This window comes from Falco naumanni, chromosome 1 (assembly GCF_017639655.2).
Source record: "Falco naumanni isolate bFalNau1 chromosome 1, bFalNau1.pat, whole genome shotgun sequence".
NCBI lineage: Eukaryota > Metazoa > Chordata > Aves > Falconiformes > Falconidae > Falco > Falco naumanni.
The window spans coordinates 118094652-118105106 of record NC_054054.1 but is presented as its reverse complement, the minus strand read 5'-3'; positions in this window follow the sequence as shown (position 1 = coordinate 118105106).

Below are 10455 nucleotides of genomic sequence, written 5' to 3'. Positions count from 1 at the left end.
AAACACTTTATGTTAAATGGGCCCTAGAAATGGCAGAGTCACAAAGACTTCAAGTCTTACTACCATGTTTACCAGTATTGATAATTGGGTTAACTAAATCATGTGTGGATTTCCAGCTCAAAACCCTTTGTGACCTTAAAGCAAAGCAAGCAAAGTGCACAGGCACCTCTGCATTCCCCCAGTAAACTCCACGCTTTGCATATATATATGGTAAGATGTCTGTAGGTTCAATATAATGTCCACAGAAGCAAGAATACATACGCTGGCCTAAGGGATCAAACCATTTGCCATCTACTTCAGGGACTTGGCCCTCACTTCACGGCTTCAGGTGGTATATAAATTCTCGGTGAATGTCTACAGGGAAAACACACCTGACAATTGGACTAAGTTTGTGGAGGTTGGAAGACAAGGCAGGAGAAAGTGCAAAAAAGTTTGGGAGAATAACCCAGTGTTCAGTGTTCTAGTGTATGACATAAAGTTCACAAAAAGAAGTGTTTGGTCAGCTGCCATAAGCATCTCTGAAATGGATTCTAAGCTACTGAGCACCTGCTTTGGATTTGTTTTAATCTATAAAGCTCATCTATCCCACCCAGATATCACTTATATGACACTGGCATAGCGGCTTCTTACACGCTTCTTACAAAGAAGCAGTCTCTAATCTGAGGTAGATGATCCAGATTCCACTGTAGTTTAACTCTGTAGATCTCAGTAAATTACATCAGGGAAAACTCTTCCCTGTTTCCTGCATCCAGGCACAGCCAAGGAGAAACCTGTACAGGAAGAAAACTGTTGTAAGAAGTGCAAGTGCCTCAATGCAAAAAGAAAAATGCAACATTCCCTGTCAGCCATTAATTTTCTGTCAGTCCTATTTTCATCTCTTCATGCTGGACTCCACTGGGGCCAGAAGCAAACCACAGCACAGATAAAAGAGAAGAGGCAGACTGAAAGCCACGTCTGGATACAGGCTGTTCTGCAGAGCAATGCAGTGCCAGCAAGGCTCACATTCCCCACAGAGGAGAAAGGATTCAATCATGCTGAAAATAGAACCTTCTTGAGACAGAGTTCAGGCAACGGTCTCACTTTCCGCCAGCCCTTAAGATGTGTATTTTCTTATCCTGATCCCTATGGTTAGCTGAGAGACAAGGAGTGAGAAGATATTTTTTAGCTAGGCAGCAGACTGAGGAGGGGAAAGGTGCCTACCGACTTGGCTAGCGGGAACCTCCCCCTCACGTCCGTTCAGGGTCATCAAGCTGAGGTTGTGGAGCCTTTCTCCAAAAAGTGTGGCTAATCTAAGCCATGACTGATCTGACCAACATTGGCAACAGATCCATTTGAAGTGGGAGACTGAACTAAAGACCTCCAGATGTTCCTTTGCAACAGCATCTTTGTGGCTTTAATGTAGAGGTTCCCTTTATCCATCCAAAATAGACAATTGCTCAAAGCTAAGCAGAGAAGGTATCTGCAGCTTCATGTCTTGTGTTAAGAAACAAAATTTTTCCTGGAATCCTGAAAAACAGTTTTTCTTGAGCAGACCACTGGGCATGAACCTTGGATCTCACTGCATTGCTGGAGACAGTTAATTCCATGGAAATTGTTAAAGCACATCCCTCCAGAAAAACAATTCCAGAACACTGCTTCAAGTATGTCATCTAGAAACGTCCTCAGCAGCAGCAGGCTTCAGTAGCTTTCAGTCCTTGAAGAACAGCATGACATGCAGGCAGTCAGAGAACTGTGGTGCTCACTGGGACAGCAAAGCACATCACATCACATCAGAAAGAAGTTCCACCAAGTGAGGAACAACAGGGCAGGAAGAATACAAGAGGATCTTTTTGTTACCAGAGGCTGGACACATTCATGGAGGTAATTGTATGCTGGTAAGTATTTCCCCAGTCCTGTTACAGGAATTTAGGGACCTGGTACAAACCTTTTTCATTCTGAGTCCCTAGGTAACATTTATCAGAAAAGGTCTGTATGATACAGTGAACAGCAGCTAACATCGCCACTGCATGTTATTTCTGACCATATCATAACATTGAAGGAAATGAGATTATACAATGTCTAGTTGTAGTGGGAGTGGACTAGATGAGATGGTCTTTATAGGTCCCTCCCAACCTGAACCATTCTGTGATTCTGTGTGATTCTCTGAATGGCTGTACTGGGCGAGACCAAAGGAAAATGTAGGCTTTCTCACACCTGAGACATTTTCATCATCCCAGTCTCCCCAAATACCCACTCTCTGCATGTCCCGCCCACGTGGTGAAGCCTTCTAGAGCACAAATGACCGCAAGGTGGTGAAAAAGTCATGTGACTAGAGCAAAACCAAGGAAGGCACACATGGGAAACAGCAATGTATTTTCTGTGTCATTGCTAATAACAGGACACAGAAGCATAAGCATGTTCTTACTATCTTTATGTGTAGCCTGAGAAGTCTCTGGCCGTCTCAGTGGCCTACTTGTCCCCCCACATGGAGGCTGTGTCTGAGCACACATCAGAGCTAAAGTGAAATGAAATCATCCCTGCGCAGGTAATTACTGGGGATTATTCTGTCCTGCTCCAACCTAATCAGCTTGCTGAGTGACTGGTCTGCAGACCCTCTTAAAACACTGTACATATTCCATAACATAGGATTTATATATATCTGTTCAGTGCTTATATACACATCTATGCTTGATGTGTTAGCAACTGTCTCTAAACACTGTGTCACATAGATGACAGACTTGGTGACAAGCAGCTTTGCTTGGACATCCTTCTAAAGTCAGGTTCCTCTCATAACAACCAAATATGAGCTGGTATTGTGAAACTCAAGGATTTTTGTCCGTCTGCTGCATCTGTTACTTGTTTTCAGAGAAATTAGTATATATTCCCTCAAAATCTCCAGACGAACCCCCTGCCTAGTCACTGGTACAAAAGAAACTGATTGCAGGACAAACATCTTCAGAACAAACACCAGTTTCACTTTCTTTTATTTTGTTCAACAAAACTCCCTCAGGCAAGTGCTATAGCTCTAGGATGCTTCCTAATTAAAGACAGCCTGATGCTGTTTCAAGCTATCTTCTCCCTTCCATTACTAGTGTTATCTGATAAACAGCGCCTGAGGAAAGGGGGTCTTACAGCAATATCAGTGCCAAGCATTGGGATCAGCCTGCTCCTGTGGAGGGAGGTAGAAGTAGCTGAGCTTGAACAGGTAAGTGTAGGAAGATTGTTGACTTTCCAGGCTTGCTGCTGCTGCGATAGGTGCGGAAAAGCTGTGGCTTCTGGGAACAGCTGTTTAGCACTACCCACTGCTCCAGCGTGCCTTCCTATGGTGGGCATCTGGGAAGATGCTCTGCATCTTGCAGAACTCTGGCATAGGCAAAGCCATTTTGCTGTGATCATTATGTGAATACATCCCCTGCTTCTGAAAATTGCTGCCTAAAGAAGGCTTTTCTTAAACAGTAGGGTTTTTTTTTTAACCTCCCTTCTTTCCCTTTTCCCAGGTCTTCAGAGACTTTTACTCCCATATAATATGCTTTTCCAGCTGCCATACAGAACTTACCTTCAGCCCATTTGAGAGGGTATGAAACAGCAGCTGTGCATCCATATTCCAGCTGAAAACAATCAAGATCTGTGAGGCTTGCCCAGCTGTGAGAAAGCCTGAGCAGAGAAAAAAAAACAAAACAAACAACCCTGTCATGCACAGATAGTCTCATAGATGTGAGAACAAGCAGCCAGCCATATCAGCCTAGAGCAAAGGTCCAGTTGGTATTATGTGCATGAGTATACGCTGGATACTTGGTGAAAATCCAATTTAACTTTTTCCATATTATTTAAAATATTATGTAAGCATATCATCTTCCCACCTGGTTGTTCCTTTTCCAAAGTGAAAGGTCACAGTCTGGACAGCTTGTCTCTCCAGTGCTCCCATCAATTTTGTTGTCTTTCTCTGTGCACTTCCTAATTGCACAGGCCAAAACTGCAGACAGCATGCGGTTTGTGGGCCTGGTAGAATGATTTCTGTTTTGTTCTTAGCTGATCCTAATAATTCCTAATATTCTGTTCGCCTTTTGTGGCCACCGATGAGCACCGACTTGATGTTTGGAGGCAACTATTATTTACTATTCTAGTGGCCTTCCTATCTCCTAATCCTGGTCATTTTCAGAGACAGAATTCCTATAGGGTTTGGTCTATGTATGGTTCAGAGTAATTGTATGGACAGAGAAGTTGATATTCTATTTCATCTGCACAAAGAGGTTTTACAACTGATGATCAGACAGCCTGCCTTACAAGGGTGACATCTTTCAGCAAAATAACAGTGGGTGAGACTTAAGAGCAGCACAGCCCTTCTAACAGAGCAGCAGAGAGACAGGTAAATTAGCCAACTTATACGTGGAGGTGAGCAGCTCTTCACTGAGTGTCAGACTTGTGCTATTACTCGGACTCCTCACACTCGCAGAAAACACCAGCGAAAGAGGAGGTGACATTCAGGATGCCTTTTCTATCACCCACCAAAAGCAGCTGAGGGGCTCCTGTTACAGAGCAGGGGAGTGGGGTGGGCAGGCTAAGATGCCTCTGGGTAAGACAAAGAAAAAAGAGAGCAAGTGGCAAAAGGGGGAGGGAAGGAAAATCAGGATTAGGTGCATAATATTAGCACTAGCAACAACTGTACCCTAAAAAAGAGACCAATGAGTTGATATGTTCTTAGGCTGACACTCATCTGTGACAGATGCACAAATTCCACTTCTGGGCAGATTTCAGTGCTGTAAATGGAAATATACTGGTGTGGAATTTGTATTAACTTGTTCACTTTAAGCGTTAGACTCTTCAAGGGTAAAACAGCCCACCGGATTACCATAGGATTTTCTGAGTGCCAGAGTCACCGCAATGAAGTTACCAACAGGATACATAGAAGAATTTTCTAGTGACATTTTCCAAACTAACTTTTTACATTACAGAAAAGTTCCTTTTGCATCCACAGGAAATTTGTCAACAGTCTCATTATTTTATGTTGGCGGACAGATTTCCTTGGTGGTCAGCCTAAACATTTCCTGAATTTCTCTCTGCATCCATCTGAGAAGCGGAGGGAAGGCTATAAGTCCCTGCTCCCCCTGATTTGAAAGGCAAATCAGTTGTGTAAACAGCTCCAGCAGGAGACAACAAGAGCAATGTGCCACCAGACAGCCAGCAACCAGGGTGTTTCACATCTCAATCAGGACAGTGGCCTGATAAAACATATGCTAAGTCTTCTGCAGCTCAAGATGCAGTGCCAACTTCACTCCACCACTGCTTTGCTGAGCAACGCAGGCCTATGTTGCCTTCCTTCCAAATCAGTCCCTCAGGTCCCTCAAAGCACCCGCTGCTCCCTGAGAAATGCCTCCAGGTGGCCAGTGACCTGGGGGGTGCAAGGTCTCAGAGCAGAGCCATCCCATGGCCCCACACCGCTGTCTGCCTCGCACGTTGGTTAAGCTTGGACTGTACCTCTCCGGGCTGCACTCCCGAAGTCTTCCTCTGTGCTGAACTGCATTTCTCCACCAGTACCGTGCTGCCACTGGGGCTCTGCTGCTGGCAAGGGGGTAGGGGGAGGCAGACCACAGCCATGAGACCCTAACAGCAAGGCTCAGGTGGTTCCTCCTCTCCTGGGGCTCCTGACAGGAACTAACAGCATGAACTCTTGAATTTGACTTCACTGACAAAAAGTTTCTGAAGGGGAATGTTTTCAGCTATTTGCTCTGCTCTTACTTGAACGCTGCATTTGTGCTCAGGAGCACCCTGGCCATCCATACGGGACAGCAGTTCTATATGAGCCCATCAGCTGCATCTATTTTAAACTTTCTCTCCGAGATGTTCGTTTATGGCCACTACAGACTGATGTTTTTCTCAAGACCTTTGCACAAGCCCTTATCAGGTGACAGGCAGCAGCACTCCACAGATAGAGTGTCAATGCAAAATGACCCTCATTCTCCATAAAGCAGTGAGCAATTCATCTTCCTCACATCAGTGTTCCACTTTGATCCTGATAATCCAGCAAGCTTTATAGCAGTGGCTGTCAGTGGGGATATTTTTCCCCAGCCTCTACTCCTCCTGCACGCATCCCTCCCCAGCTCAGAACCACTAATCCATTCCTTTCCTTGTTACGTATCTACCACCTCCTCCCAGGATAGGCAGGAGCGCTTAGCACTGCTCAAAGATACTTGGGTTCTGCTCCCATCTTCTCCTCCACTTCAAGGCTGGTTGTTGTTTTTTTCTCTTGGAAGATTTTTCAAAAAAACTTGTGCACAAGATAGGTCCCTGTGGAGTGGGCCACAGCAACAACTCAAAACTTGAGCCGCTCTGCACCATCCCTATCCACTTACCCCCTGCCAGAGAGAGCTCCTGTTGGCGATGGACATCAACCCAGGCTGCCTCCCCTGCCTGGGGAGCCGGCTGGGGCAGCTGAGCTCTGGCTGTGCTCGGGCGTTCCAGGCTCCAGCTGGGGACTACAAGTAGTCCATCAAGTCTTCAAATGCCTGGGAAGACACAGCTGCTCACTCCCTCCTCCCAATACAGCTAGTGCTCCTGGGTTTGGGAGATGTTGCCCGAGGACGCTTCCTTCTCTGAAGTGCAGCGAGCTCCCCACAGCTTGGTGCATTGGCTTGAGCGATGAGACATGTATGTGCCATGTGCAGTAGCAATGAAACAACATGCCACTTTACAGATAAATAGAGTAAATAATTTCTTAAAAAGTAAAATTCAGCTTTACAAAGCTCTCACAAGGTGGGTTACGAGTTAGGTTGTCATTTACAGATTAACATTATAGTGTTTCCCAGCAGTTTCCCCTCAGATTTTTCCTGGCCTTTCCTCCCCAAACCTGATGCTGAGTTGTCATTTCTTCCACCCCCGCATCCTGCACTACCATACTACTTACCACTTTTCCTCACATATGTCTCATGCTCTTCCTCCCAGACTCCTCCCTACATGCCTCAGCACCATTTCATAGGATCACAGAATCATTCAGGTTGGAAAAGACCTTTAAGGTCATCAAGTCCAACCATTAACCCAGCACTGCCAAGTCCATCACTAAACCATGTCCCTAAGCACCACATCTATGCATTTTTTAACACCTCCAGGGATGACAATTCCACCACTTCCCTGGGCAGCCTTTTCCAATACCTGACCACCCTTTCAGTGAAGAGGTTTTTTTCCTAATGTCCAATCTAAACCTCTCCAGCACAACCTGTGGCCATTTCCTCTTGTCCTGTCGCTTGTTCTCTGGGAGAAGAGACTGACCCCCACTTGCCTACAGTCAAGCAGCTGTAAAGATCAAGAAAGTGCCCCCTGAACCTCAGCCATCAACCCTACCTTAGCACTTAGCACTGTGATTACTCCTACTTCCACCTTCTCCCACTTACCAGCTTATTAATTTTTTCTGCAACAAGAGTCACCTGAAGGTGAGTTCAGATGATTGCAATCACACTTAATGCACTGGGGCCTCAGCCTTCTATTCAATCTGAACAAGTTCATGAGCTGCTACTGCTCCACTTGGCTGAGAGGGGGGATGTGGCTTTCTGCAACATTGCTGGTCCTGGTGCAAGCTTAGAGCAAGCCCTGCCTCTGCCTTCCTCGCCGGGGAAGGGATTCGTGGACTGCAGCCTCTTCCTGATCAGCAATAAACGGGTTTTCAGGTCCACAAGCATTTCTTTAATTTGCTGCTTTACAGGGGAAGCAATGCCCCCATCCACCCCAAGCCGAGACCCAAATGGCCGCTGGAAGCACCTGGGCGGCTGCTGTGTTCCCCGGGGCACAGCACGTCCCAGGAGGGCATGGCGAGCACCCGGGTGCTGGTCTAGCACAGCCTCATTGCACCGACTGCAGAGGGGCCGCTTTGATTTATATTCTTACCGGGGAGAGCACAATCAGGCCTGCTTCTGATCTTTAGCATTGCGGCTGGGAAAGGAGCTGTGCTGGAGCAAGTCCCTCTGCGGTAAGAATAGTATCTGCCGTCTTAGGACACAACCCAGTTGTCCAGCTCCTACATGGCAGCACGTCGTGCTGAGATATAGAAGGCAACCTACCCGCTGAGGAATGTCTTCGAGTGCTATTAGTGGAAGCGTATCATCCACACCAACAGGCGTGACCCCGCACAGGAGCCTTGCAAGAGCGGGGCTATTTTGAGCTTTTGACACCGAGGATGAAGGGAGACAAATGACGGGCTGATCCTCTTGGCATGGGCCACCTCCACAGCTCTCTGTGGCCTTGTCTCCTCCTCGGGGCATGACCCTCGTGAAGGCTGGTGGGTGATTTGGTGGGACGTCAGAGCCCAGGAGGGAGCTGTGCATTTGCCGGGGGCGCAAGGCCAGGCCTCAGTCCCCTCAGCGCTGCCCAGACGTGCTTACGGCAAGTCCTGCCTGAGGGTGTGCACCTGTCCCCGAGCTTCGGGCACACGGCTGCCTGCTTTATTTGCAAGCACATCCTCGAGAGCCAGAGCGATGCCAGGGGATGTGTAACTGCGCACAAGTGAAACACAAATCTGTTGCATCCAAGAGCATATTCACCTCCTACCACCTGAAGCACTCTACCTGTGCATGGCTCTTTGGCATCTTGGATGTTTGAGAGGCCTCTTTCCCTCTTTCTAGCTGTCAGAAATCCCCTCCCCATCTTATTCCCGTCCCTTTAACATTCTCTTTCTTTTTCTGGTATGGGTTTCTTTCAGTCCAATTTATTTTTTATTTCTGTTTCATTTTTGTTGCTTTGTGAAAACTGGACGTGCACATTAAGCTTTCTGGGGTAAAACAAACCATTCTCTCAGAGAGAAGTTTTCCAGCTGGATCAACTGGCCAAGTCAGTCTCCTTTGGGACTCCACATTCAGCCAGACTGATGCACAGTAGCATTAGCAGGCAGGAACAAGTGGCCAGGGGAATGAATGTATATTAAGTAGTTTACAAAGTGCTGCCACTAAATGCAACCCCACACCCTTAGGGTATGGATCTGAGGCTAGCTTTTGGAAGAAGGCTCCTTGGCACAGTCCCAGCCTTCTCAGCCATTCTCAGGCATGTCCAGCCCTCCTGCAGATGAAGACTTGGTTCAGCTGGCAGACCAGAGCACAACTGTTCATTCATGGGCAAGTTATTTTTCCAGCAGCCTAATGAGTTAAACTGACTCCTCCTACAATCCCCAGCAATCTGGCTTTTCCAGGCATCTCTATGCTCGTTGGGCATCTTCCTGTGTCTATCACAAGCTAGTACAGCTGGGTATGGGCAATGTGAACAGCCCCTCCTCAGCTGCTCACCTGACAATCAGGCTGGCGATAAAGAGAAAGGCTTTGCCCGCACATCTTGGTGCCATGTATGAGGCTCAGGTTCTGAAAAATTAACATTTGATTCTAGTTCCCCACAGTCTCAGACCCAGAACAATGGATAGAGGCCCCTTTTGAAAGGATCATGCTGTGGGGACAGTTTTTGAGGAAACTAATGCCTAGTCTGAGAAGGTTTATCAAAGTTACAGGTTTCTCAGACAAGCTGAAGATCTTGCAGCTCATCAACTCAGTATTTAATGAGGTTATTTTTTGGACAGAGTGATAGGATAGGAAAGCTTGGGCCATTGCATAACAATCATTATCAAATATTCCTAAAGAAATGTGAAAATCCCTTTGTAACTAGAGCAGTAGTTCACAGACCTCTGGAGAACAAGGTGAGAGGAGAAATCGGTAACCCCAAACCCTGCTCAACCTGGCAATAGTTCTATCTCAGGCTGGGAATCTGAGGGCAAAAGTTAAATGTTTGAGCAAATCGGAATCCCTGTGCTGGTGTTTCCAGATGATCTGCTTCCCAGGTCTTGGGACAGAGTGAGCAACTTGACTGACGACAACAGAGTTGGTCTGCAAGCTCTCTGGTTTGAGGACCCAAGTAAGGAAGTGCCACAGGCTTTACAGCATCTTGGCATTTGACTCATTCATAATGAGCAGTTGTGAAGGTTGAGAATAATAATCAAAGCACTAAACATGAGTGTCCCAGTGGGTTCAGAGAGATACTGCACAAATGTGATGCTTGCACAGACTTGCTAACTCGGGAACATGGCAACTCCTCAGTGTCCTGGAGTGTGGATTTGAGACAGGACACAAGAAGATATGCCTGAATGCAGGAGATAAAAATGAGATGCCCAACTTTCTTGATCTCACCTGCAATCCTGTAATGCCCCAGCTATTAAAGGATGCCAAGGAAATTGTCAGTAACTGAGATACCTTCTACCAATATCATATGCTCTAAATCTTACAACTGGAAAAAAAAAGAAAGAAAAAAAAGAGAAAAAAAAAAAAAAAGAAAATGCCACTGGTGGCCTAAACTACCTAGAAAGGGATGCTCTGCGGTACACTCTGACAACAACCCCAGCAGCAACAACCAGACCTAGATTTAGCAAGGAACCCCTGAGAGACTCCTCTTTGTGACACTAAACTACTGTGCGAAGCTACATGAAACAGCATGTCCAACCAGAAGCTGTGAGGT